Raw genomic sequence first — 27,434 nt, 5'->3', positions numbered from 1 at the left:
ACACACACACACACACACACACACACACACACACACACAGACACACACAGACACACACACACACACACACACACACACAGAGAGAGAGAGAGAGAGAGAGAGAGAGAGAGAGAGAGAGAGAGAACAGACTCATGCAGATACACAGAGAGGCAGCGACAGAGGCTGAAAGAATGTCTGTTCTTCCCTCAAGAAGTGGCACAATGTAATAGTACCCAGTCACCCACAAGGAGCATTCTGGAAACTCCTGCTCCTCAGCTCTTGTGTCTTGCTGGCTTTTTTTCCCAGCACTGTATCCCTTGGTCAGCTTTGCTGTCTGTCCAGAGGTGAACTCTGCATGTCTCAATGTCAAGGTGGTGAGTGAACGATTCTCCCAGCATGCACTGCACCTCATGTGAACACCACCCTATCACACAGCCTCCAGCTCTTGCTAACAAGGTCTTGCAAGGACTCTTAAGCTCACTCCTTCCTGTGGTGGGCTATTCTGTAGGACAGAGAGGGCACAAAGTGCAGGCTCACTAAACAGGACTCAGAGGTCAATCTGACACCCTTTCCCTGTGGGCTCCGCTTTTACAAGGCAGAGTGAGAATTTGGCGATGGTAACTGTGCCCACTGTGGAGCTCCCAGACCTGTGCTTTAGCTGAATGGATGTGTAGACACTTTTCTCCAGAAGCATCAAGAACATGGCAGTGGCATCCCCTCCCACAAGACAGTAGCCTCTTCTCTTTGGGTTTGGCTCTCATGGCTGCCAGTATTAAGCTGTGTGGCTTCATTGCTGTCTGCTGGTATTGAGAGACAGATTGCCAGAAATCTGTTGGAAGTGTGCTAGACTCCACAAGTACAAGGTCAGCATGCCCAGGTACACTTGAAATTCAGATCAACAGGAAACACCCTCAGAGATGTCATATTTTATTCAAATTTCAACTGCAACTGTTTATCTGGTGACTGTGAGCAGGAGTGGCTTCGGAATTGCATTTACGGATGGATCTGAGAAAGCGGCTGTGGGTCTGCATCCTTCCGTGGCACTTCCCAGAAGTGTGCCTCATTATCCTGCTCAAACATTTGCCTCCACCTTAAGAAGACATGGGAACACACCAGAGACACTTGCCTCCTGATTCCTCAATCACTTCAGCCGGGAACTAAGTGTTGTTCTCCAAAGCATTCGAAGATGACTTTAAAAGTTAGGTGTCATTTCTCTTCCTAAAATCTGAGACCTCTCATCTGTGTGACAGCATTTCTTACCGAATAGTGGACCTAACTACAACCTGCTCTACTCTCAGAGAAACTCTGAGGAGGCTGCCTGCAGCTGGCGTCCCCTGGAGTCTCACAGGAGGACAACTTGTAGACTGTTCTGCTCTCCTGGACAGTCCTCATCTCATTCGGGCTGGTTTTTAAACCCTTTATGATCCATTGGGAAATGCATGTTATTATCCTGTCTCTACCCTCTACCATCTCCCACGCTGCCCTGCATGTCGCAAAATGCTCAAAGATGGCACCATGAACTAAAAATCCCGGGCAGCCCTGGAGAATTCCAGCAGAGTAATAGGTGAACCATTAAACACCCCTGAAAGTGTTCTCCCTGTAAACCGTCAGTCAGAATCATCTCAGATATGCTTTATAAAGATATAAAGTACCAGTAGTAAGACATTAAAAATGACAAAAATGTCTTTAGTCTATTTTTAAAATATGTAATCATCTGAGATAGCGTTCGCCTCCCAACAACAGCGATCGCCTGACCGGCCTGTCCAGCTGTAGGCTGCCCTGCTGAAGCAGGAAGATGTTTGCTTTCCAGAAGACCCTCAGGGTCCTGGCCCCACTTCTGTCTGCTCTTCTTCAGATGTCAGACAAGGACAGGTGTGACAGCTCATCTCCTTCTTTTGAGTGAAACAGACAAATGCGCCATTCCCAGTCATTAACTCACTATAGCCACAGAAAGAGCCTGGCAGGCTGACTCTGGCTGTGTATGTTGTGAGGAGAATGGGACCGCCTCTTCTTGCTCCAGTACAGTGCATTTTAGGACACACCCTCAAAGCTACAGTGGCTCACAGAGTATTTTTTTTAAATAAGGATTTTATTTGTCCTCCTAAAATTTCATATAATATATTGGAGAATATTACTCCCTCCCCCCAGCTTCCTACACAGCCAGCTTCATGCTATTGCTCTATTATATATTATTATATAATATTATTATTATTATTATATAAAACCATAGAGGCTACTCTGTACTAACTGACAACTCGTGGATGCAGGCCTGTCTTGGAATGTGGTTAATATGCCAGGTTTCACTTCACTGCAGAAAACTGACTCTCCCTCCTTGGTTATGGGTGAGAATTCACGCCTACCTCCACTCCTCAATACTAGAAGTTTTCTCTAGCTTGAACTTGTGTGGAGCCTTGAGGCCTAAAAGCATACATGTTTGTGACCACTGTGGACTGCCTGGCTCAGCAGAGAGTGGTGTAGTCACACTGTGTACCAGACCTCCATGAATAGAGAGTGGTGTAGTCACACTATGCAGACCTTCACTGCCATCTCAGAGGGGTGCAGCTTTGTCCCCACCTTCTTCAGGAAGAATCAACATCTTGAAGGTCACAACATGCAGCCTAAGCTGGATTTCTAACATGGCTGAATTTAGCATGGCTTCCCACACACAGTACATGCAGAAGTAGTTCCAGCCACATGCACACTACCTATACGCAGTGTATGACAGAAAGTGCTGACCCTGAGAGCAGGGTGGGGAGCTGCTGCTACGAAGCGGGCCTCTGGGACAGTCCGATGTTAGGAGAATCTTTGGCCTGTTAGAAGAGCTCGTGACCTGGAGCTCCAGTTTGAGGACACCTGTGGAAGGACACCTCAGCATTCCAGGGTGAAGACCTCTGGGGCAGACCGTTGTTATCTGAACCCATAGCCTTCGCTTCTGGGGGTGGGCAGCCAAGGCAGCCCCTGTAGGAGGAACTCAAGTCCTAGAGCTCTATGGTGGAAACATCTAAGGCAGGTCTCTGCCAAATGAGCCCAAGGCCCAGTGCAAGGGTGTCTGAGGCAGACTTTATGAGAAGGGCCCATTATCCAGGGTTCTCCAGTGGTGAGAGCTAGCTTAGGACCCAAACTAGACTCCCAGGAAAGAGGTGCATAGCCAAGGGGCCCGGCTCTCCAAGCATGCTTGCCTGTTGCCCTGACCCCAGCCATCATGGTCGTAGCTTTACTTTCTGAAACTATAAATCCCCAATGGACTCTTATAGTATAAACAGCTTTGTTTGTGGTGTCTTATCACAGCAATAGGACAATAACTAAGACAGGCTTGTGGCTATGGGGAATGCTGTGACCCTTAGGCTTTTCTTCTGGAATGCTCTTTGTCAAGTGAGTACCTGGAACCGGAGGCGTGTTCTTTGGAAGAGATCTTGGGCCACCTCGTCAAGCCCAGGTGCTGACTGCACTCAAGAACGCTGCCTGTTGAGTAAAGCACCTGATTTTCCTCTTGTGATTTTCCTGGTCCTTTGCAGATGTCTTAGACTGAGCAGTTCCTTTACACCTAAGAATCTTTGTCCACAAAATGACCATGTCAGGTTTCACCCAGTTTCTGTTACGGAAAATTTTAATGTCCTCTAAGCCACTGCCTCAGTTAAAGCCCCCTTTATAAATTCAGTGGATGAGCCAGGAGGCAGAGGCAGGCAGATAGCTGTGATTTCGAAGCCAGCCTGGTCTACAAAGTGAGTTCAGGACAGCCAAAGCTACACAGAGAAACCCTGCCTCGAAAACCAGCAACAACAGACAAAACAAAACAAATAAATGCAGTGAGTGATTTTATGTGAGGGCCTGAGATTTGTGACTTACTCGGACCCAAAGGGACACACTGAGCCATGGGGCATTTCTCTTTCACGGGTAGAGAAGTGAGGAGCAGGACCAAGAACAGGGGTTGGCGACATTTCCTTCGGATGAATGTGCTGCCTCAGCAGCTTTGCCTCATTTCAGTCCGAGGAAACTGTTGTGATCAGTGCCCAATGTGCCACCTGCTTCTCTGTGTCCATACAAAAGTAGCTGTGCAATCCGAGGTCTGCCACTTTACGCGCCATTCCCAGCTCGGGATCCCAGGAATTAATACGAGCCTTGATCTCCACAGTCCCAGATTATCTCCCGTGTCATTAAGGCCTAAAGTCCACTGAACCCTCTGCCTAAATTTGCTGTCTATACCCACCCAGTGGACAGTGCCTGTGGGCTTTCACAAGGTCATGAAGAGATGTAGGCAGTGTTTCAGATCTGCTAAGTCACATGCCATGGAAGTGACTTAGAATGGTCTCTTCTTTTTTGTCGCTTGTGCTTCACTGGGAAAGACCACAGGCTGAAGTTTAGACATTGGGAGTGATCCAGATGCTATTCTGCTGGTGTGTGGTGCTTCTCGCTCTCTGGTGTATGGCTCCACCTGGCTTGGGGTCTCTGTGACTCTCAGTGGTAAGATCACTGCTGCAAACGGATTTCCTTACTTTAATTTGAGAGTGCTACTCTGTTTTTTAAGACCTTCCACGTGCTTTGTAAAGAGGACAAAAACTCAAGAGCAGACAGCAGGTAACTGTACACAGTGATGGAGTGAAAGCTCGGAAGCAGCAGCCAGACCCACATTCCTAAATCTCCAAACGAGACTTAGGCCTCCAGCAGAGCTGTGTGAGTGACTTCATGGACCCCTTGCCCCACCCCCACCCCCACCCAACTTCATTGACCCCCTGTAGCCCCCTGGCCAGTGCACACTGGCTGCCTCCATATGCCTGCTTAGAGCTCTGCTTCTCAGCTGTTTACAGAGAAGCAACAGGGTCTACCAGAATTAGAGTGATGCTGACATGGGCTTAAAACAAATGAGTTTTCCTGTGTGTCCTCTTCAAAGAGTCATTTCCTCAGTTTGGGGATGTTTTAAGAGACACCAGTGGGGACATGGAGAGATGCCTATAGGTGCCAATTAAGACAGTACAGTCTTGCCTGACCTTTCCCTGACCCAACAATATCTAGTCTGACTTTTGTGTGAAGCGTCTCAGTTCAGGATTCTTGAAAACCGGGCAGTCCCTGGGAAGACTGGTCCTGGGGGTGTGTGGGTCTCACCCTAGATGGAACTGAACTGCAAGGACCAAGCAGGCTTTTCTTATCCTAAAGCGAAGTAGGTAACGTCATCAAGACTTCTTGTAGAAGACAGCTGCAGAGGCTGTGGGACCTGTGGTTCCTGGAAGAGAGTCACCAGGAAGAGGAGGGCGGAGGCTCAAAGTCACTGGTAAGGTTTGCCCCCAAGAGGGGGTCACATGGAAGACAGTGGCACTGGGACCACAGAAACAGGGAACATTAAAGGATTTGTCTCTCACTGACCCTCAGAATCCTTCGAACCCCAAGGAGCTCCCCCGCCCCAAAAAAACCAAAAGAAACAAAGGATGAAGAGGGTGAGCAGGACCCTGTGGAGGCATGATGAGTGACACTGTCACTTCCCTCCGCTTGAGGCCCTGTCCAGGCGCAGAGGATGAACATCAGGGCCAAGTGGTCCTCCTAGAGCAAGGCTTCCTCATGTGCAATGAGCATGTCCTGCTGCTTTCCTTCCTGCAAACACTCTGCAGATCCCACCAGCCCTGCTCTCACCGGGATCTGCTTTCAGCAAGGTTTAACTGATATGTGCTATCAGGAACCCCCAAGCATGGCTTCAGGCTGTCAGGGAAGATGTATGTTTCTGCTGTGCTTCTGTTCTCCCCCGTCATGAAGAGTACTCGGCCACCATGATGCTGAAAAGCAGGACCTTTCCCATGCACCAAAGCTTTACATGACATCAGCAGACTAGGCAGAAGTTAGAGGTGCTTCATGCTGGCCTTCTGTGTCCCCATCGAGCTCATAAATAGAGCTGACCATGAACCAGAAACCTTTGATCAGTGTGGGAAGCTGGCCAGGAAGTACGAGGGAAGACAGCATAACAAGATGGAAAGGAAAATGGGTAGGGGAGTGCTACAGACACAAGACACTTGGATGTGACCACTGGCCAGTCCACGATCATGAGCGAGTTCGTCCTCAGAACCAAAATATGTGGCCGCACTACCCTGGATGCGTGGCTGCATTTGCCCTCGGGGAAATGTGGGCTTTCTACCTAGAGTGAAAGAGCTTAGGGTCAGCAGAATCCAGTCGTAAAATAATATTTCCAGAAAATGGTCTCTTTCTCTCTCCCTTGCTGCCCCCACTTATGTGCATGTACACGTGCGCGTATATGTGTGTGCCCACCCATACCTCTGTGCACAAGTGTACACGCCAGAGAAGGTCATCAATGTCCTCCTTTATCTTGGCTCACCTCTTTATCCCCTCTCCCTCAGCTTGTAGCACACTGCTGTTTGTGGGTGGTTTTTGCTATCCTAGTGGCTAACAACCCACTTCTCATATCTATATGGCCACACCCAACCTTTTTTGTGTATTTGTTTCAGTTGCTGGGATCCAGACTCAGGTCTTGGTGCATTTGCAGCAAGGGCTCTTATCTAATGAGCCATCGGCCTCAAACAATTTTCTTTTAGTAAATCTGTTGTCAGGTTGGATAAGATAGCATATGTATGCACATCAACAGATGTATAAAGAAAATGAACTAAATATATATCATGAAATATTAGCCTTTAGAAAAACTTTGAAGAAAAAAGGATATAACTGAAGACTGTTGTGTTGGAAAATAAACCAGAGACACAAATACGGCATGGTGTCTCTCTCATCTGCAGAATGGACATTCTAGAAGCTTAGGTGGAAGGTGGAAGGGGCCCTGTGGGAAGCCTGTATTTGTGTACAACTGGTACATACTTAATGCTTTAAATTGGACCCAATAACAACAAAAAGTTAAAAGACTAAAAGTAAAAATGTATAGTGTGGCCATAAGGAAAGAGCCTCCTCTTCAAGAGCTTATATCCTACAAGCACCCCTAAATTCAGAAATCTCTGCTTTTTAATAGACTTCAAACTAAGAGTTGCTCATCATCCACAATGTCACTTAATTCCCACTTTCTCCCACTGTTTCAATCATTAACTCTCAGGCCTGCACTGAGGACCCAGAAACACGGTGTGACGTGGCCTTTGCTGAGTGACTGGTGCCTGCCCCAGAGCGCAGCTTTGCTTTTAATAGGACTTTTGTTTTAGTTGCGTTTCTTAAGCTGATTAGTCAGGATGAGATTTTAATTGGGGTCCCCACTTTCTTTGAGTCTTTGGAAGACATCAGGGTTTTTTTCCCCCAACACATAATTAATCAGTGGAGGAAAATCTTCCCAGGAATCGCTTTGTTCTTCCTCATTCTGTAGAGAATTATCCGGTCTTGGTCAAAGCAGGTTAGGCCTCCATACAAAAGATATCTTAATGATGTCAAAATGAAGCCAGCATTTCTCACCTTTGGACCAGAGAGAGTGGAAGAGTATCTTTTTCTTTTTGTAAAGTAGCCGGTCTGCCCAAAGCCTCGGGCCCTCAATTCATTATGGCTGGACTCACACAAATCCGCACAAGTGTGAGAGCTTCCTGCCTGGGCCCCAGAGCAGCAGTGGGAATGGCCCTCCATCGCCACAGGAATGCATTTATGATCATGCGACGCTTAAGTCTGTTTTTATTTCTCATTTTATGGAAAATGCAGCCGTAATCCCTTCAGAATTCCCCTCTGCTTAAATCTCAGAGAGCGTTCTCGGCCGCCTCTTAATGTCTCAAGGGTCCTTCAAGTTGCATAAGCCCATATTCAACAGGTAAAGCCCACTTTGTTCTATAGAGATGGCTGGAAATAACGCGAAATTAAAGATTTAATCTTCTGGGGGGTGACGTGGCCTTTCCTTAGGCTGTCACAAAGAAACTGCATGTCTAGCTAGCACCTCCTCGAGATGCAGGCAAGTCTTTGATTGGCAGGGTTTCTGCACTGATGTCTTCAAACTATGTTGCTAGAAATTTTATTAATACAATTAAGCAAAGAAGCCAGGACAGCCTGGAAGATTGTGGGAGAATGCCTTCGTGGTGACAATCGCTTTCACTAGCAACCCAGCTCACAGCATTTATGTGCGGGGGGGGGGGGGTGATAAAGGAACCAAGCTTTGGTGACAAATTAAGCATTTTCTTGTACTGACAGGAAAACCCTGGCCTTACCAACAAAACTCAGAAGTGGCAGACAAAACACTGAGATGAGAGCGGGTAGAGATGAACGGAGCCTTCAAGGTCTGAATGTGCTCTTTGTCACCTGTCACCAGGCTCCCAGGAGACTTTTAAGTGGAATTGTCTGTAACTTGAATTGAGTCCCCAAATTCAGTGTTTTTGGAAACATGATAGGAGATGCTTGTATCTGCTACCTTGCTGCTGAGACTTGGCCCACAAACAGATGTTTTGGTATTTATGGGAGCTCTCTGTCCTGTCTCGGAGTATGGAAGGTCCCCTGTAGACACTTGTTGCATTAACTTTTCCTAAGAGATGTGAATAAACATCTATTCGCCCCAGGTAAGGTGCTAACACTGTAAAGATCCCACCGCAGTCCACCTTGTGAGCCACTAGAGTTATTAGGTTTACTGCCAGTGTGGGTGAGTGAGGGGTTCATGCTCGCAGGACAGCAGCTGACCCAAGGGCAGCAATTCACCACAAAGACCCACATCATAGATGGGACCTCATGGAACTGCATAATAGAGAACCTTCCGCCTCTTATATACTCCAATGTCTTCCAAGACCCCTTGCAGCTAGAGTGGGGAGCAGGGGACAGTCCTGGCAAGGATGTGAGCTGAGGGCCCTTTGACGTGCATCCTCTGTGGAATGCTAACAGCTCCGTTTCCACTGCAAAAGGCCTAGTTGTCACTGTATCCTGTATCTACCTGTTTATTTAGTTGCCATGGCTACCAGATCTCGGCCATCTCTACTCCAAGATGGCTGGGATGGTTGTAGTGTGTCTGGAGGGAAATGCCCAATTTCTACTCAACACTCTGTCACTGTCTTTCTGGGATCCCCAGGAGGAAAATTTACTATCTTTGGAAGGATTCTGAATGTGATGGGAGCCCAAGAGATGGGCATTCACTAGACTCAGGAGCGGAAACGCAACTGATGTCCACCTAGGTGGGAGCAGGCCTGTGCTGAAGCCCCTGCATAGCTAACCTGTTGGATGAATGCATGGACTGTGCGGAGGCATCTTCTTAGGAAGAAAGGAGATGTCAGCTGCAGCCTACGGGTGCTGGTGTGGTTAGATGTCACTGTGAACATGGAATAGCCACCAGGTGTGCAAAGCCTGGATTGTGATTAGTCATGATGTCATCACTGATGAGAAAGCCCAGCCCTGGCAAAGCCGGGGGAACCCTGGAAGAACCAGGAAGTACCTGAGGTCACACACACAAGATCCTGACAAGGCATGAATGGAAATCTGAGTATACCCTGCAGCAAACAAGAGATGCTGAGGAAGCAGAGCACTGACGTGGGCATACATGACTGGAGAGAGATCCTGATGGGATAAGATCTTCTTTGCCTTTTCTGGGGCTCACACCTCCTCCAGGGCTGTGTCACTACTATCAAGGCCACTAGTGAAGACTGACACTAGTGACTGATCCTGCTATGGGAACAAGTGAAGTGGTGGGCCACCCAAAGTCCCCGTCTGGACTCTGGAACCCTGCCCTGTGTTTGGCATACTGTAACCTTCACATGCCGGTATTTTTATTTGCACCCTCAATGGCACAGAAGCAAGCAGCAGGCAAGTGCAGCCAAAGACATTGTCAGTTGACAAGGGCTGCATCAGTTCAGCCTCTGAGGGTTCACACATCTCAGAGCACAAATGTTCAGCATTTGAGTTCCTCTTCTGAATGCTAAGCCATGCACAGGATCAACGTGGTCACAGGCAGGTCTCAGTGAGCTTTCAGGCTGGGGTCTCCCCTGGTGATGATCTTCTGTCCTGTTGGACACATGGTAAGCACAGAGGTGGCATAAGTAAGTCATCCAGTACAGCACAGAGGTCCTGACTGCTGTGCCAATTCTCTACTGCTATGTAACCAGCTACATGCAAGACCCGCAGCACTGGGCAGCTGCATCACCACAAAGACCCACATCATAGATGGGACCTAATAGAAGCTGTGTGATAGAGAACCTCCCACCTCTTAGATGTTCTAACGGCTCCCAAGAGCCCTTGCAGCTGGGGTAGGGAGCAGGGGACAGTCATAGCAAGGATGGGAGCTGAGGGCCCTTTGACTAGAGTTGACTTTTATTAAGGTAATTCATGTCCATACTTCTGAGACATCAAATCATGCAGCCTTGAGTCTAGCTTGCTTTGTGAGCTGAGCCTAGAAAGTATAAATAAAAACAGAAAGAGAAAGCTTGAAAAGAGTAACATTCAGGAATGAAAAATGACATTCACATGACTAAGAGCATCTACAAGAACTACAGTAAATATGCTCGTCCAAAGGTCCTGAGTTCAATTCCTAGCAAACACATGGTGGCTCACAACCATCTATAATAAGACCTGATGCCCTCTTCTGACCTGGGGGCAGAATTCTGTATGCATAGTAAATAAATAAATAAATAAATAAATCTTTTTTAAAATTAAAAAAAATATTTTTTCAGAGATAAAAGACTGACTAGACCCCTAGAACTGGAGGAAGGCAAGCCTGTTCAATATCACTGTTACTCACTACAATGCTAGAAATGCTGGCCAATGCAATAAGACAAGAGAAGATGGTAAAGGCATTTAATGGAAAAGGATTAAATATGCCAATGCTCATTTGCTGATGTCATGCTTATCTGTAGAAAAAAGATAAAAAGCATATAAAAATAACCTAGAATTAAGTGTAGCAAGTTCATATGATACAACTTAAATGTTTAAAATAAATTACAATCCTACATAATAGCAACGAAGAAATGGATATCAGTACTAAAATAGAACACCATGTATAATACTCATAAAAATTAAATGTTCACAAATAAACTAATAGAAACACATTCATGTGTTAGAAACTTAAACCCAACATAACAATGTGGAGAGGTAGGACCTTTACTAGGTGGTGAGGCTGAGCACTCTGCCCTCATCTGTGGATTGATATAATTTCTTGGGGTAGATTAATTACCAACAAAATGCTTGATGTAGCTGACTTACAAGGAGGAGAACTCTATGTGGGTACAGGTAATTTTGGTGTGGTTTCAGAGCCCAGTCATACCTGAATTCCTCCTGGCTTTTGGGCTTGTGGTAAAGCAGTAGATCATGGTAGAAAAATATAATAGAAAAAAAACCCACTTTTGTAGTTGCTTTGAATGAAAAGGAAAGGGAGTAAAAGCTGGGATCTCAATGTCCAAGGGGATGTGAGGTAAGCTCCCTTCCTTCTGTCAAGCCTCACCTCTAAAGGTTCTGCTCAGCCCTAATAATACAGGAGGGTGATGACTGGGCCTTTGGGAGCCACAGCAGTGAGTCTGTAATGAAATCAAATCAGGGCCACAATGCTTTCTTGCCCTTCTGCTTGCCACACAGTTAGTAACATGTCTAGAAGAGCATAGCCAGACTCAAGCCCCCTGACCTTAGATTCAAGCCTTCAGAAATGTCTGTTCTTTAAAATCACAGAGTCCCAGGCAGGCATTTAAAACACAGCAAAGTGGACTGTCTTAGTCAGTGTTCTATTGCTATGAAAAGACACAGAGTAGCTCTTACAGAGGAAAACATTTAATTTGGGCTGGCTTACAGTTTCAGAGATTTAGTCCATTTTCATCATGGCTGGAAGCACAGTAGTGTGCAGACAGACATGAGAGAGCTGAGTACATCAGATCTGTAGGCAGCAGGAGGAGAGAGACACTGGGCCTGGCTTGAGCTTTTGAACCTCAAAGCCCACCCCCTCCCCCGTGACAAACTTTCTCCAACAGGATTTGGAATCACCTAGGAGACACCTCTGTATGTGTTCCTAAGGATGGTTCCCAAGATGCTTAACTGATGAGGAAAGGCCCATCCTCAAAGTGAGTGACACCTTCTGACTGGTGTCTGAGGAAAGCCATATCTCCTACCTGCCCTTTGTTACTTTTCCTGAGTAAGAGTGTGTCACCGGCATCGGACACCTGCTTTCCAGCATGTACTCAACACCAGTGACCCTCTAGGAAGCCTCTGATTTTGAATCAGACTGAAACCACTGAGGTATCCAGCTTTGTGGACTGGGCAACTGTTGGGTTCTCAGCCTCGCCAGCATGCAGATGGCCACTGTTGAAGCAGTCCATCCAATAAATTCTTAGTTATGGTGTGTATGTGCGCGTGCACGCTTACAGACTCTCCTAGCCCAGTTCCTCTACAGAACCTTGTCTGGTACAGCAGAGTGGGTTTACCTTTGCTGGCTATTTAAACTTGCCCTTGAGCACAGAACCAGCACAGGCTCATGGGAAACTTTCCGGACTAGGAATTCCAAGAAAGATGCTGACTTGGGGGCCCGTGAAGCCCTGGTAAATTAACATTCAATCTTGTCTGATAATTTATGAAAACACAGGAAAACCTCTAATTCTATTTAGTAAGACTGGTGTGAAATTCAACTTGATGTGAGGTCCATCAACTCCTTTTTACTGAAACTGAGCTCCATACCTGGATGCGAAAAGGGACAGGACAGAGTTCTGCAGGTTGGCAGAACCCATGGTTCTCTCACCGCACATGAAGGTGACACTTGCTAACGGAGAAATGAGGCTGGGGTTGTAGACTTTAATTTAACCCCATCAAAACATCTATTGCTCCTCAAAATATTTGGTCACACTTGGAATTAGTTCCCCCACGAAAAGAATACTTACTGTGTACCTTAACTCAGCAACCAAATAGATAAGCAAGCTGTGCTCTTGGTTGTAATGGCTTGGGGGCAGGGAGAGGGGCCCAGCCTCCCTCCAAGGGCAGCATGGAGACAAAGCTTTTGTCCACTCTCTCCAAGTTATGTCTCAACAGGAGTTAGCTTGTTTGTGCCACAAGCAGCCTGGGCTGTTTTGCTCCTCTCTCTGTGTCCATGTGGAGTTATTTCTCCCTTAAAGGCTCTGTAAAGTTTCCCTATCGGCTAAACACCCAGTCCCAGCTTGCAGGTCTCACCTCAGTGCCTGAGAACATGGCTGCAGAGAAGGTTCTCCAGGAATGCATGCTCCCTAAACTGCCAGCCTTTGCCATGCAAACACATGCTTGCAGCCTGGGGAGTTTTTCATTTGGAGATCTGTGAGATAATTTCATGTACAGCACTGTTAGTAGCTGCAAAGAACAGAAACCACTCACTTTCCTGAGAAATGCACAGAAGAACTCAGCCGTTCATTGTCACTAATAATTGCTATTGCTTAAAAGTAAACCTGTTTTATTTGGCAGACAGTGTTGGTATGTAGTGATGCTAGAATTAATGTATAAGGGGACAACCAGGCATCTCTCTCCAGACCCAGGAGTGCTGCACGAGACATGAATATGCACCTGCTGACCTCGAAAGGGAAACAACAGGCTGGAGTCTGGATACCACTGAAATCCAGCTTGGTGAACCAATGAGTTTATTGACCTTATTTAAAGAAATAGGACAAGGGCTACTGTGCAGGAGTTTGGATGACTCTGATCCAGCTGCATCACCAAAAGCCAACTCCAGTGTCAGTGAAGACTCATGAAAGTTGGAACCCTGGATCTCTGCTCAACTGCTAGGCAGCTCATCCAGTCCAAAGAATGCCTCCCCTATGCAGATCTCAGTCTTCTTGTGTAACCTTACAACTACTTATATAACCTCCAGGAAGGAGGTTCTTAGTGTATCTGGTCAGTTTCAGGGGCTTCCTGAAATTTCTGTGTTTATGTCCCAGTCTTAAAGAGCCCTCCCTTCAGAGCTTCCTGCATCTTACTAAGCCTGGAAGAAAATTGCTACACAGTAGTGGCCAATGATACTTGATCTCATCCCAGAGAAAAATATTAACGTTGTTTGAAGGTCACTTGTTTCTTCTAGGTAATGAGTCATATAAAAAGTGGGCAAAGGTTTCTACCACTTAGTGCCAAGTACCTCCCTTGTCCGACTATCCCTCTCCCAAGGGTCCATGTTGTCAGGGAAGAAGGTGTTGCATTGTGAACTCATGTCTGTGCCAAGAATAGGTTCCTCCTGTGTTTGCTCTGTTGGGGCTATTGAGGATTTCCTGAGATACATTGACTGCCATCTTAAAGACCAGACCAGAAAACATGGGTACTAAAGGGATCCCAGAGACAGTTTACGACTCGCCTCCAAATCCTCCCTGCTTTAGGAGATGACTCCTATGGGAGATTCTTTAAAGAGGAAGAAAAATCTAAGCAAGAATTAAAGAAGACAAGGTGAAAATCAGGCTGGCATGTGGTGTGAAAGGGGATCTAAAGGCAGACTTATGCTCCCCAAAACATGTTTAAGACTTGTCCTAGTTAGCTTTAACTGTTAGCATGACACAACCCAGTGTTAACAGAGAAGACAGTCTCTATTGGGGGATTTTCCACATCAGGATTGCTCTATGGGGGTCTGTGAGGGGTTGTCTTGATTGCTAATTGATGAAGGTGCCATTGTGGATGCAGTTTTCCCTAGACATGTGCCTCTGGGCTGTATTAAAAAACTGGCTAAGATAAGCCTATGAGCCAGCCAGCAGCGTTCATTCATGGTTTCTGCCACACTTTGGCCATGAGGCAGCCCTTGCTTGAGTTCCCATCTTGGCTTCTGTCAGTGATAGACAGTGACCTGGCCAAACAAATCTCCGGCTCCCCTAAGTTGCTTTTGGTCTGATTGCTGCATCACAGCAGCAGAAAGCAACCTGAAGCACACCGATGTGCTCTCACCTCTCCTGCTCTCTGCACACGTGTGGCCTCTTCCTCTTTGTTTCTCTGGCATTTTCCTTTGTCTCCTCCCCATCTGGCCTGCTCCTCTCTCCCAGGATGGCTTTTCAGATCCTTCGCTGTTTCCAGGACCAGCCCGTGGCAAGGTGCTCACCATACTACTGTCTCTGAGAGTGTTCTCAGTTTGAAAGCGAATAGAACAAAAGCAGGCAGAGCTGAAAGGTCTGGGAGGTCACAGGTGACCCATGGATGTTCTCACACCCTAGACCTCTGAGCAGACTGCCCGCAGAGCTGGTCCTCCCAGCCCCGTGAATGGATCCCTGTGGCCTATGCTGACACATAAAATATCTTATGTCCTCAAAGCACAATGCATCAAGAGTCTCTGTTTCCTGGCTGTTATTTAAGAACTGCTCCTGGGAAGATGTGCTCTATTCCCAAGCACTGTGACAGGCTGCTCTTGTCCTGCGGTTGTGCCTGGGCTCTGCCACCCATTGCAGCAGCATGCACAGTGTGCCCAGGCCTGCTCTCCTTCTCTTTCTAGGTGACTAGGTCCTGGTGGCTAGCATGCACAGACTCAATGCTGCCATGAAAATCCAGGATCCTGCCTGGCCTGGCAGTGACATCATCTGTACAACAAGGCACAGTGCTCTGTGCTCTGAGAATCTTTACTGCCATCCTTACACTTGTACCCCGGTGTTTAGAGGGAAACGAGAAATCCATTCCTTCCCTCCTTTCACCAAAGAGAAAGACAGCACAGATAAGTGACCACGTTGGGTCGCACAACTCAGTGACATCTGTCACTGCCTAACCCAGCCATAAGACCCCAATTCCCAGAGTGGAAACAGTTTGACTGGTTTTGGTTTGCTTGGCACACTTTTGATAGTTAGAAATGGATTCTGGGTCAGGAGAAGCCTCTGGTGGTCCGCTCTTGTCTGAGATGTGTAGTGTGACAGGCTATTGCCATGCTTCCCAGCAAATAAAGGGGCAGCAACACCACCCCAGCAGTTCCCGAGAACTCACTCATGTTCATAGATGATGGCCGAGGCTTGCCAGGAGTGATCTGACTGCTCTGTCCACTTAGAAGACCAATGGTTCTAAGCATCTCATGTTTCCAGTCCCTGCTCTCTGTACAGTCTTGACTGCCGTGGCTGGGGTGAGGATGCTCACATACAGGTGTGAGTGTCACACGGAAGCCCTCAAACACCTGCAAGTTTAAAGGGCCAGGGTTTCATTGTACAAGGGCTGCTATTGTAAAGTGGGGCACTGGTCCTCTTGGCTGAGTCCACATAGACAGTTAGGATCCTTGACCCTACACTAGACTCAGGAGACACTTGTAAAGACGTGTGTCCATCACACAATGTGCTTGGCAGCTACGGCTCCGTATGGAGGTACTCTCTAGTCACTCTGTTGACCCTACATTGAGCATGCATGAAAAGTCTATGTCCTCTTCTCCTCAGCGCATCATTGGCAAACTGGTCCGTAAGCATCACAGCTGCCCAGCCTTGTGTTCTGTACACTGTAAAGGACCATCCACGGGTTCCTCTGTGTCAGATCCACAGCTGAACTTTGCCCTGTAGCTAACCCAGGATGGCTCCTGTCTAACATCGAGGCTGCTTCAGTTCAGATTCATTAGAGCTGTGTGTTTTCCACACTGAGAAATCATTAGATGTCATGTTTTCTGCATCATGCTATTCCCTGGTGACCACACCATGGGAAAAGGAAAAACAAAACCCCACTTCAACCCACCTACCTGGCCTGTGATAGAACAGTGCCCCACCAGGAAAGTGGGCCCCTCAGTCTGTGTGGAGCACAGCCTGTAGGACAGGGGTCCCAGTATTCGTCTTTGCAGGAAGCAACTAGCTTGACCTGCAGCTCTGTTGCCATGGTACCCAAGGCCCTTAGTTTCCATGGCACCACTCCTTGAGGTAAGGCCTCAAGTGCATGGGATTTCCCCCCATTTCTCACATAAAAGATGTACCTGCCACAAAAGCTGTGGAGGGCTTACGGCCATGGGCTAGCCAATGACAGTTAGTCCAACTAGACACTAAGCTGTGTCCACTGTCCTCCCTCCTCAGGGCTAGCCTTACCTTGCTGTCTGAGGATGAGCCACTGGTGAGACCAAACAGACTAACTTAAGGTCAGAAACAGATTCTTCTGGACACCAGCCCCTGTGATGTGTGCACCCCCCAAGACAACAGGTGAGGCCACTGAAGTGTGTGGAGGTGAGTGAACAAGGGAAGTCTCAATGTAGAAGGGGAAGGAAGGAGCCTGGGGATTGCTTGCCAGATTCCCAGCTTCACTGTACACGTCCACCAAACTCAGACTCCAGCTGGACCCTCTGAGTGATGGCATCAGGTGATGATGGAGCAAGGGAGGCTGATGTCAACTTCTTGAGCCCATGGTGCTTCATCCAAAAAGATTCCAGAGGTATGAGAATGGCACGTGCAGAGCCTGGGCATCCAGTCACTGCTACTGTTGGGAAGTGATACCATGTGTCATCGTCAGTTTCTCCCCTCCCATTAGATGCTCACCCTCACTCACTATAACACCTGCCCATCATAGCAAAGCTCTCCCCTCTCTTCATCATCAGAAGGTCTGGGTACCTTCTGAGCAGATGACATTGTCACATGAGCGAGGGAGCCCTCTCCAGGCAATATTTCTTGCTTCCACGGAACCACAGATGGAGTCATTTACAAAAAAATAATATTTTCTTTCTGGGGACCGGGACGTTTAAAGTCCAGACCTCTGCATCTGATGGGTGATGGCTTTGCTACAGGATGGCATGGTGGAGGGCATAAGGCAGTGAGTGGGAGCTGGAAGCCCGTCTTTATCCCTGCCCAGTAAAGACTGGTCAGCCTCACCTGCTAGAGCTGAGTCGCAGGACATCAGCCCCTCTCCAAGCACGCAGCTCTGTGCGGATATTTCCAAATGTGAATTCAAGGATCACACTCAAACTATGACAGACTTAGAACCCATTCATTGTGCATTTGGGGGAGCATGACACCATTTTACCTGGCACCACGAACCCTAAGGCCTCTTCACTGTAGCCGCAAGTGTGCTGTGCCTGTCACTCCTCTTTAGTATTGTGTTGACCAAATCTTTCTGTTTATAGAGTTCTATTCTACACTCCCTCCCCCTCTTCCTCCTCCTTCTCCTCCTCCTTCTTCCTCTCATCCGCTTTCTCCTCTTCCTCCTCCTCTTCTCCTTCTTCTTCTGAACACTTTACGTTTCCTTTTAATAAAACAAACTTGTGCCACAGCTCCCGTATCGTCTCCTCCCTGATGTCTTCTTGAGTCATGATGCAGACCCCGAGGGCATCTCCAGTGCACACATCCCTCTTAGCTGCAGAAATAAAGATGCCTTTCACCAGCCTTGTGGCTCTATCCAGAGACAGGGGGACATGCTCCACATTCTGCCTATCTTTGAAACCAACTTGGTTGTCAAGCAGAGGCTGTAGCATGGCGCTTGCTGAGCCTGTAAGACCCCCAGCACGGTGGTCTTAACGTGGAGACCCCCACCAAGAACCAGCGAGACCAAGGTTTCGGTTGCAACACGCAAGAGGCTTTATTGTAGGGGTTTGGGTACCCGGGCGTCTCAGTCTCTGGAGAGGCTGGCGCGCCGAGCGAGTCTTTTGGGGGCCTTTTATAGGGATTTTAGCGGGAAGCGCGGGTACAGAAGCGAGAAGCATAGTTACAGGGCTCTGAGTGGTAAATTTAAATGAGGCGAGGTTATGGCCCGGTCATCAGATGGGCTCTAGGAACAGGGGAGTTTACCCATTCTCTGGGCCAGGTGGCCGACCATAAATATCTTGTTTGACAAGGACAAACTGTTTCTGTTATCTCAGCATGCTTTTATCTTTCTCCTCTGGGCCCCAGGCCTTATCTTATCCCGGGAACCTATTATTCTAGTCTTGCCTTGCAAGATAGCGTTACTGTTGCTATGCTTGCTATGGCGGGTGCACAGGGGAGGGGGTCTTACAAGCCTCCAGCCTTGAAGGAGTCTCTCGGGTAGGAGCCCACAGGGTCAAAGCTATACACAGCTCCCTCTCCTTCTGCATCAAGTCCATGGATGATGTTGTAAGCATAGTAAGGGGGAAAGCATCCTGAGCACAAGATGGTGGACAGCACCTCAGCCATCACCCCAGTGGTCAAGGCCTTGTCATTGGAATGCTTGTACATCTTTAATCTTGCTTCGATAATCTTTGTCAGAGTGAGACAATCTCCATGAAAACCACTGCAGCCAATTACTGTTTTGTCTGTTAGTTTGTAACATTTGGGGCTATCTCTCGGGTGTGAATTGAAAATCCTTCACTCAACCAAGTGTCTGAAGCAAAAATGGAAAAATCTCCTCCATCAATTGCCAATACAGTACCTCCATTGAAGGCGTGAGGTGAGAAGTGCAGCTGTACCGAGTCGGTGGAGCCATGAGGCCCCATTGCCAGCTCTCTGTCCGGTCTCTGGTAAGCGGCAGTGGAAAGCATCGCACCCAACTCCTCCTGTCTCTACAGGCCTTTCTTGTTCTCAGGAGAGAAACAGAAGTTTTGTTTACATTGGTTCCTGCCTCACAGAGGCTCTATGATTTGAATAAGAATGGCCCCATAGACTTATATATGAATGCTTGGTCACCAAGGAGTGGCTCTATCAGGAGGTGTGGCATTGCAGGAGGTGTGGCATTGTTGGAGGAAGTGTGTCACTGTGGAGTGGGCTTTCAGGCCTCCTTTGCTCAAGCTATGGCCAGTGTGGCACACTGTCTCCTTCTGCTGCCTTTGGATCCAGGGTAGAGCTCTCAGCTCCTACAGCGCCATGCCTACCTGCATGCTGCCTGCTTCCCACTATGATGATAACGGACTGACCCTCTGAACTGTGAGCCAGCCCCAATTAAGCGCTTTGCTTTATAAGAGCTGCTGTGGCCCTGGGTGTCTCTCCACAGCAAGAAAACACTGACTAAGACAGAGAGTTAGGGAGGAGCTCACAGGCGCTGGAAGTTCTGCCCTTTTTACACACACAGAGGAGCCCCGTGGCCTCACCAAATTTCGCTCACCTTGATCTACCTGGATCCTTTCCTTCTGGGTTTGCTTGGGGGAGCTGCTTGCTCTACAGGCCCAGTGCACTCTTAGTCTTGGCCCTGAGGGCCCTGTGTCCAGCCTTTGGAGCACAGTTGTTATCATGTTTCTTCACATAATGATTGATATACTATAGATTTTAGATTATATTGGTCTAGAATCACCTAGGCGTCAAGCCTCTAGCAGACCTACGAGAGTTCTAAAGTGGTTTACTTAAAGTGAGATGAGCCTCCCTAGATGTGGGCAGTGACATTCCATGGGCAGCGGTCCTGGATTTGTTTTCCTTTTTTTTTTTAAAGTAGAAGTTCACTGAGCATCAGTATTTATCTCACTGCTTCCCAGCTGCAGATGCCATGTGACCATCTGCCTGGTCTCCTGCCACCATCCACCCTCTGGCCAAGGAAAATGGCTATAGTGACTTGCCTAGCTCCCTACTTTCTGATGTCTTTTCCCAAGAAGATGCTGGTGATGTCCCTCCAAGTCCCCTAGAGGCATTTCTGGGGTACAGAGCTGGTCTCAGTGCAGCCGAGAACACCCTAGATATTGGCTCAGCATGTGTGCAGGGAGCTAGCGAATCTGGGAACCCCATGCCCCAGCCCGATCTCAACCAGAGGTGAACTAAACTCTTTGCGCCATATATCAATGTTGACATGCTCTTCGGGGGGCTTCGGACAGAAGGTCTTCCACCCTCTGCTTGTTCTGCTTGTGCCCTCACTGTGTCACTGCATCACCCTGTCTAGGCCCTAGCGCCTCCTTCAGGAGCACATGGTTACTCCTCTTTGGCCACAGTTAGGCACTGTCTACAGACCAGATGGTAAATGGCCTGTCTGGGAGGCTATTCCCAGTATTGGCTTCTGCGTAATACAATATGCTTGGCAGTGTCTCCAAATTCACCGACTCCAATATCTAACTGAAACGTGTTGGAGTTACTGCTCTATATCCAGTTTTCCTGTCCGTCATTTGTAATGGCATGTTAGGTCAGGATACCACATGGTCGCCACAGAGCAGATCTGACAGTGCTACCTGCTATGTGTGACACTATTCCTGGGAAGACTTGAATAAACCTCCTCTCACCGTCTCACCGCAGATAAGGAACTCAGTGACAGACCAAAGCAATGATGCCCCTGAAGGCCAACTTGGTGAACCAATGAGTTTATTGGGGTTACTTACAGGAGTATAGGAGAGGGGTTACTTACAGGAGTGTAGGGGACAGGTTACTTACAGGAGCAGAAATGACTCAGAGACAGCTGCAATACTGAAGTCTACCTCGGCATGGGTGGTGGGTCACAAAAGCTAGCATCCTGGAGTGAGGTGCATAGCCTGCAGGCAGCACATTGGTCTGAGTGCCTTCTGGGCAGCTCGGCTTGTCTGAGAGTCTCTCAGCAATTCTTACTGCTCACATGTGCTTTGGGAAGTCAGGCCCTAGAGAATCTGATCGGTTTCACGGATTTCCTGAAGCTTCTCAGATGTTTACTTTCTGCGTTTTATGGATCCCTTTTGCCAAATGGAATATACCTACCTTTTTAGAACAAGCTTGCTGCTAAAATGGAATGTTTTGTCTCAGAGAAGATTGTTACTGTGGTGGTTTGAATCACAATGGCCCCCTGTAGGCTTATGTATTTAAATGTTCTGTCCCTAGTAGGTAGAACTATTTGGGAAGGATTAGGACTTATTGCAGGGGGTGTGTCTCCTCTCCTCCTCCCTCCTCTTCCTCCCCCAGTCTCCCCCCCCACCCCCCACCCCCGCCTTCTCTTTCTCTAAGCTTTCAATTACTGCTCCAGCATTCTGCCTGCCTGCCCGTTGCCATGCGCCTGTTATGATGGTCATGGACTCACCCACTGAAATTGTAAGACATCAATAAGATCTTCCTTCTGTAACTCACCTGGGTCATGGTGTCTCCTCACCGCAACAGCAATCAAGGCAGCTGTACAATGCCTCCATGAATAGCTAACGCCCACCATTGGCGCATGCGTACTCATCATCTCTGGGCAGACCCGGGGCAGGGGTGCAGGTTGTCGGTGGGCAGAACCCATCTCTCTGAGCTCAGGTCACGTGAACAAGGACCCTTGCAGGGGTCCCTCTGGAGAACAGCAGCTTGACTCCTCGCCACAGAACAGCATCACAGTCCCATAACAAGGCCTCCAACTTCACGTTTCGAGCCTGATGCTATCACAAGAACTGAGCGTCCTCTGTGAGTTTCTAGCCTGCTCTCGGAGATAATCCGGGTGAGCTGTCTCAGGAGAGACAGAGAGGTAGGGGCAGCCTGAAAGGGCACAGCAATGGTACTGACAGTTAGTTCCTCAGAGTTGGAAAGACATGTCAGCTGCACTGAATTCCAGTCCCTGGATGCACCCCTACCTAGCAAGTGTCCATAGGCACCACGGCTGCTCCTCTGCCAACCATGGCAAGGGCTAAGAAGCAAGTAAGCAAGAAAAATGGCTTAAATGAGGAGAAGCTATGATTAAAAAAACAATACAGAGAAGGCCCTGCTCAAATAGCAGGGGAGAGAGGGGGAGAGGGGGAGAGAGACAGAGAGAGGGAGGAGGGAAGGAGGGAGGGAGGGAGGGAGGGAGGGAGGGAGGGAGGGAGGGAGAGAGAATGTAGCTGGAAGCTGCAGAGGCAGCCAGGAGAAACTAGGTTCCAGATAGGTAGAGGAGTTTCCCAGCAGCCTGAACTGCCCAGGCACCAAGCAATGTCCCTGCCTGGGATAACCCCTGGCTTCTGCAACCTAGACTCTCCCCGTCACACAGTTGGACACCTCCTGCCTCTACTGGGAGAACCCAGGCTGCTGGCACATCTCAGTGCATGTGTCCTTGGTACCTGTCACTGTGCCTCGCTCCACTTCCGGGGCTTGGAGATGACTGTGGTCTTTAAAAAGAACACCTCAGCTCCAGAGTGATTCTCGGAAGCTCCCCACTACTAGGATTGCTGTCCTCCTGAAGACTTTAAATAGTAACACCAGTTTCCTGCTCTTTCTCAATGTCACATTCAAATCCCCTTGAAAATCTCAAAATTAGCGTCAGGTCTGGTGCTTCTCTAAGGTTTAGGGTTTCTTATTTTATAATTTTCTGGTGTTACTATGGTGGGGGCCTCACATAGAGCCACAATGTGCTCATTTGCTTTGAAATTCAAAACACTTGAAGCTAGTGAGCAGGCCTGTGGCCACAGGGAGTTGGAGAAGGGAGTTTGCTGTGGAGGCCTGGTTGGTTGGCAAAAGTGAGCCAGGAGCCTGGACACAGCAAGAGTAGTGCTGAAGCCCAAGATTTGCCTCCCAGGCAGTGCCACCAAGACCCCAGGACCAGACATCAGAGAAGCAGGGCTAGAGATTGGGTGGGTTTGTCTGTCTTTGTTTTCCAGTACTTGCTATATATGTCTGTTTTGTTTTCGTTTTCTGTTTTTGAGATGGAGGCTTGATATGTAGCCATGATGATTGTAAACTTGTGGTCACCCTGCCTCTACCTCTGTATAATCCCCCAGCTGGGATTACAGGATGTGACGTCATGTCTATTCACACATGGTACTGGAGAATGAACCCAGGGGTGCACACTAGGCACACTGCCTTCTAGATACAGTAGAACACAAGAAAAACAGAGACAACGGTGCTGTCAGTTCTTATCTGTTGGCTACGTATTAATGGAACTTGTCCCTAACACCAAGTCTCCATGTTAATACTGCCGGCATCACCTGAGAGCTGGAGGTGGACAGTGGTAGCCGCCCTGCTTTCCTCAGTACTGTGCTTGGCTTTCTCAGCCAACTAACTAGAACATACTGAGGCCAGCCAGTTTCTTCTCATATGGACCCAAGCCCTTCATTCAGTTTTGCCAAGGTGCAGACGTAGGCCATTTGTTCCGGTTCTGCGCACAACTGCCTGGGTTGCCTGCTTTGAAACGCCTGTGCGTTAGCTTTAGTGGGCAAAGGCTCTGCTGGAGAAACTCACATCCGATTCAGAAAGGACAGCTGTTCTTTTGAGGACACCAGGGGAGACACGGGCGACCCTGAAACCGCAAAGGCTTTGTGTTTTCGGGTCTTGGCATTGTCTCAGGGCCTCCCTGCAAGGCCTCTCCAGCTCTCGGGCAGTACCCTCTACTTCCTGCTGGCTCAGACGCCAACTCCCAACTACAAGGTCACTTTTTGAAGTTGAGTTCCATCTCGGCTTTGATGAATGGATATATCTGAATGAACAGAACACTGTGTCCCCCACTGAAGATTAAGTGTCTAGATAGCAGCTCGATGGCTAGGGACCAGGGACCCTACCGACTGAGATGCTCTGTTTCCTCTAATTATGGCTATTTTAATGCAGATCAGTGGTTCAAATCTATAACAGCTCCATGAGATAATGCAATGGTGCTTTAAAAAAAAATCTTTCCAGCTTTATAAATTGGAGAAATTAATCAAGTTAAAATAGTCTTAAAGTTCTCAGTGGGATTCCTTCCAAGTGGTAGACAAGATGGTTGGCCTTGCATTTGGCAGAGAGACCAAGCCTTCTCCTTGCTGGACACCGCGGTTCCAAACACTGCTGCTCACTCAGGTGACTCACCCAGCGGAGCCACCACGATGGCTGTGACCAGAGTAAGCAAAGCAATCAGCAACTGTTTCAACATTTGTGCTCAAAGCACGATGAATGCAAGATGGAAAGGCAGCTGTGCGGGTGTTTACCCACCTCTGGATGATACACGTGGCTTTTTAAAAATATTTTTTATTAATTTATTCTTATTACATCTCAATGGTTATCCCATCCCTTGTATCCTCCCATTCCTCCCTCCCTCCCATTTTCCCCTTACTCCCCTCCCCAATGACTGTGACTGAGAGGGACTTCCTCCCCCTGTATATGCTCATAGGGTATCAAGTCTCTTCTTGGTAGCCTGCTATCCTTCCTCTGAGTGCCACCAGGCCTCCCCATCCAGGGGACTTGGTCAAATATGGGGCACCAGAGTTCAGATACACGTGGCTTTTAGAGACACTGGATATAACCCAAGAAGGAATTCCCCTCAGCAGCAAATGGAAGAAAGGAAATGCATTCCAGCCATCTACCGCTCATGAGATTTAACATCTTTATCAGGCCTTTGCTGACACATGCATCTCCTGTGTGTGCATGTGTGTGTGTGAATGTTTGCGAGTGCATGTGTGGGTGCTTTTGGGCATGGGTTTTGTTTTTGTTTTTGTTTTTTTGCGAGTTAGTATTATAGTCACTATTGTGTGTTTTCCCCATGTAATCTCTTGTTCATTGGTAATATGCATCATGGCCTCTCGGGAAACCTCGGGGGTTATATAATACCACTTTTGTTGTCTATTATTCCAGTATGAACTTATTGTAATCACTGATGTATTTTTTTTTATCATGGGGCCTTCAGGTTGCTTTCAGTTTTAGCCATATTGTAATAGTAAACACACAGTTTAAGGTGAAGTTTTGCATGCACCTCCAGGCTCCCCTGGAGATAACTTTTAGGAGTGGACCTACCACATCAGTTTTCAGTTTGACACATTTTACCAAAACAGCTTCTCAGAAGATTCTGCCAAGTCCCCCCTCTGCCTCAAATAGTGCCAGGTTTTTTTCCACTTATTTTCAGAACAAAAAATTAGCCTTCCTAATTAATCATTTATTTGTGGTCAGGTGTCCTAGTATTGAGGTGTTGCAGGGCTGTGTTCCCTCTGGAGATTCTAGGCACTTGTCTGCCTGAAAGCCAGCTGAGTAGCGCTCAGCTCCCTCGCAACAGTCTCCCTCTCTCTCTCTCTCTCTCTCTCTCTCTCTCTCTCTCTCTCTCTCTCTCTCTCTCTCTCTCTCTCTCTCCCACACACACACTCTGAGCTCCCATCATGCTCTTCTTCTCCCAACCTTCCCACAGCCTTCTTCCAGCCTTCGACAGATTCATTCAACAAAATCTCACAATGCTCTGCCACACCTTCCATCACGTGAGCGACACTGTACGATGGTTAGTCTTGGTGGCTCCCTTCACTGGACTGGGGCCAACTAAGATGAGTCTCTGGACATGTGTGTGAAGATGTTTTCTGGAAGGATGAACTCAAGGAGGTAGACTGCCGCTTCCTGCTGCTCAATGGCACCTTCCACCAGCAGTCACTGTAGAAAGGTCGCGAAGAACTGCAGGCTGTTTTCGTACTCTCTATCATTGTACTGGGAAATGGCTCTTTTTCCAAATACATTTCTAGTTAGCTAACTTGTTGTTGTTTTGTTTTTTAGGTTTTTTTTTTTTTGAGACAGGGTTTCTCTGTGTAGCTTTGGCTATCCTTGACTCTCTTTGTAGAGCAGGCCAGCCTCAGATTCACAGAGATCTGCTTGCCTCTGCCTCCCCCAAGTGCTGGGATTCTTGGCATATGCTACCGCACCTGCCTCTAGTTAATTATTTTTATTTTATGTGTACTTATTTTAATCCAGAAAATTAATTTTTGCGATTCAATAGTTGTAGGTACTTTGTAGCTGAAAGGGGACAGCCACCTCAACCGGATAGAGCTTCCTCTGCCCAGTTCCCAAGCACTGAGAAGACCCTGGGTGCCCACTAACTTTTCGGAATTTCTCTGGAAGGAACCTAGAGCCACTCAGTTCTTGTAACATAAGTCAGAAGACAGCAGATGCCAAAGCAGGTGAGAAATGTAGAACTCAGGTCTGATTTGACGTGGGTACTGTGACTACTGTGGGTACTGTGTTGGTTTTGTCAACTTAACACAAGCAAGAATCACTTAGGAAGAGTCTCAGCGTGGGGCTGTCTAGATCAGGCTGGCCTGGGCCATGTCTGTTGGAGATCATATTGCGTTAATAGGTATGTGGGACCTGAAAATGGGAGGACCCCTGGACTCTATAGGAAAGGGAGAAAGCTAGCAGAGGGCAAGCTTAAAACATTCTTCTGTCTCTGCCCCTGACTGTAGCCTGTGACCAGATGCTTCACGTTCCTGCTGCCTTGACTTCTCTGCACTGGTGACAGACTGTAGCCGGGGATTGTGAGCCAAATAAACCCTCCCTCCCAAGCTGCTTTTGTCAGGATATTTTTTTCACAGCGACCGGAAGAAGGACAGGAACTCGGCTTCTTGATTGGACCATCATGGCTCATTTGCTTAAAAGGCATGAGCTGATGGCTAATAACTGGTGTCCAGTCTCCTGCAGTAGGTCTGCTGTAGCCATGGCCCGCCTACTTCATTTCTCTGGCCCTTGAATATATAATTGTAATAGGCAAACTTGTACGTTAGAGGATCACACAGGATGGTCACGTGGTCCATCTGTCATGAATGTGGTGAATAGCTATGAAATTGTCCTTCTTCATGCCAGTCGATGAAGTCAAGACAGTAGGAGCTGGCAGGCGAGACAGAGGCTGCCCACATGTCTTGACACTTAGAGAATCCATCACAGTTGTATTGAACCAGTTTGGACCCTACAGAATCCAGGGGGAACTGGTCAACACGAAGAGAGTAGGAGCCTGCAGAATGACCAGCCCTGAAGGAGAACATCTGTATCATGCCTGGTCCTCCTGAGGCTCAGAGATCATCGTGTGAGGGGGTGGGTAAAAAGATGCTAAGAGCCAGAGGCAGTGGATGAGTGCAAGAAAATAGTGCTCTGTGGTCACAATGTGCTGGCTGCACATATGGATCCATAGAGCTCTGACATGATACACAAGGCCTGGGGGAGGTCAAGCTAGAGAAAACCCCA

At 47.9% G+C, this 27,434-nt stretch overlaps 1 long non-coding RNA gene and 1 pseudogene across 2 annotated transcripts in view; one reads left to right on the top strand and one right to left on the bottom strand.

The window, feature by feature from the left end:
* Positions 1–26,810, top strand: part of LOC311600380 — a 47,804-nt gene extending 20,994 nt beyond the window's left edge. Inside the window, exon 3 of the long non-coding RNA XR_014780230.1 lies at positions 26,197–26,810. This is a non-coding gene — a long non-coding RNA (uncharacterized lncRNA). The remainder of the gene's footprint in view (positions 1–26,196) is intronic.
* Positions 17,015–19,261, bottom strand: LOC311599037 (proteasome subunit beta type-1-like; annotated as a pseudogene). The gene is made up of 3 exons: positions 18,701–19,261; positions 17,945–18,192; positions 17,015–17,122 (listed from the first exon to the last, which is right to left on the bottom strand). The product of its transcript is annotated as a proteasome subunit beta type-1-like (transcript).
* Positions 26,811–27,434: the final 624 nt, after the last annotated feature.

This window comes from Acomys minous (assembly GCF_964271855.1).
Source record: "Acomys minous genome assembly, chromosome: 6".
Taxonomy (NCBI): Eukaryota; Metazoa; Chordata; class Mammalia; order Rodentia; family Muridae; genus Acomys; species Acomys minous.
This window is presented reverse-complemented; position numbering and strand designations above follow the sequence as displayed.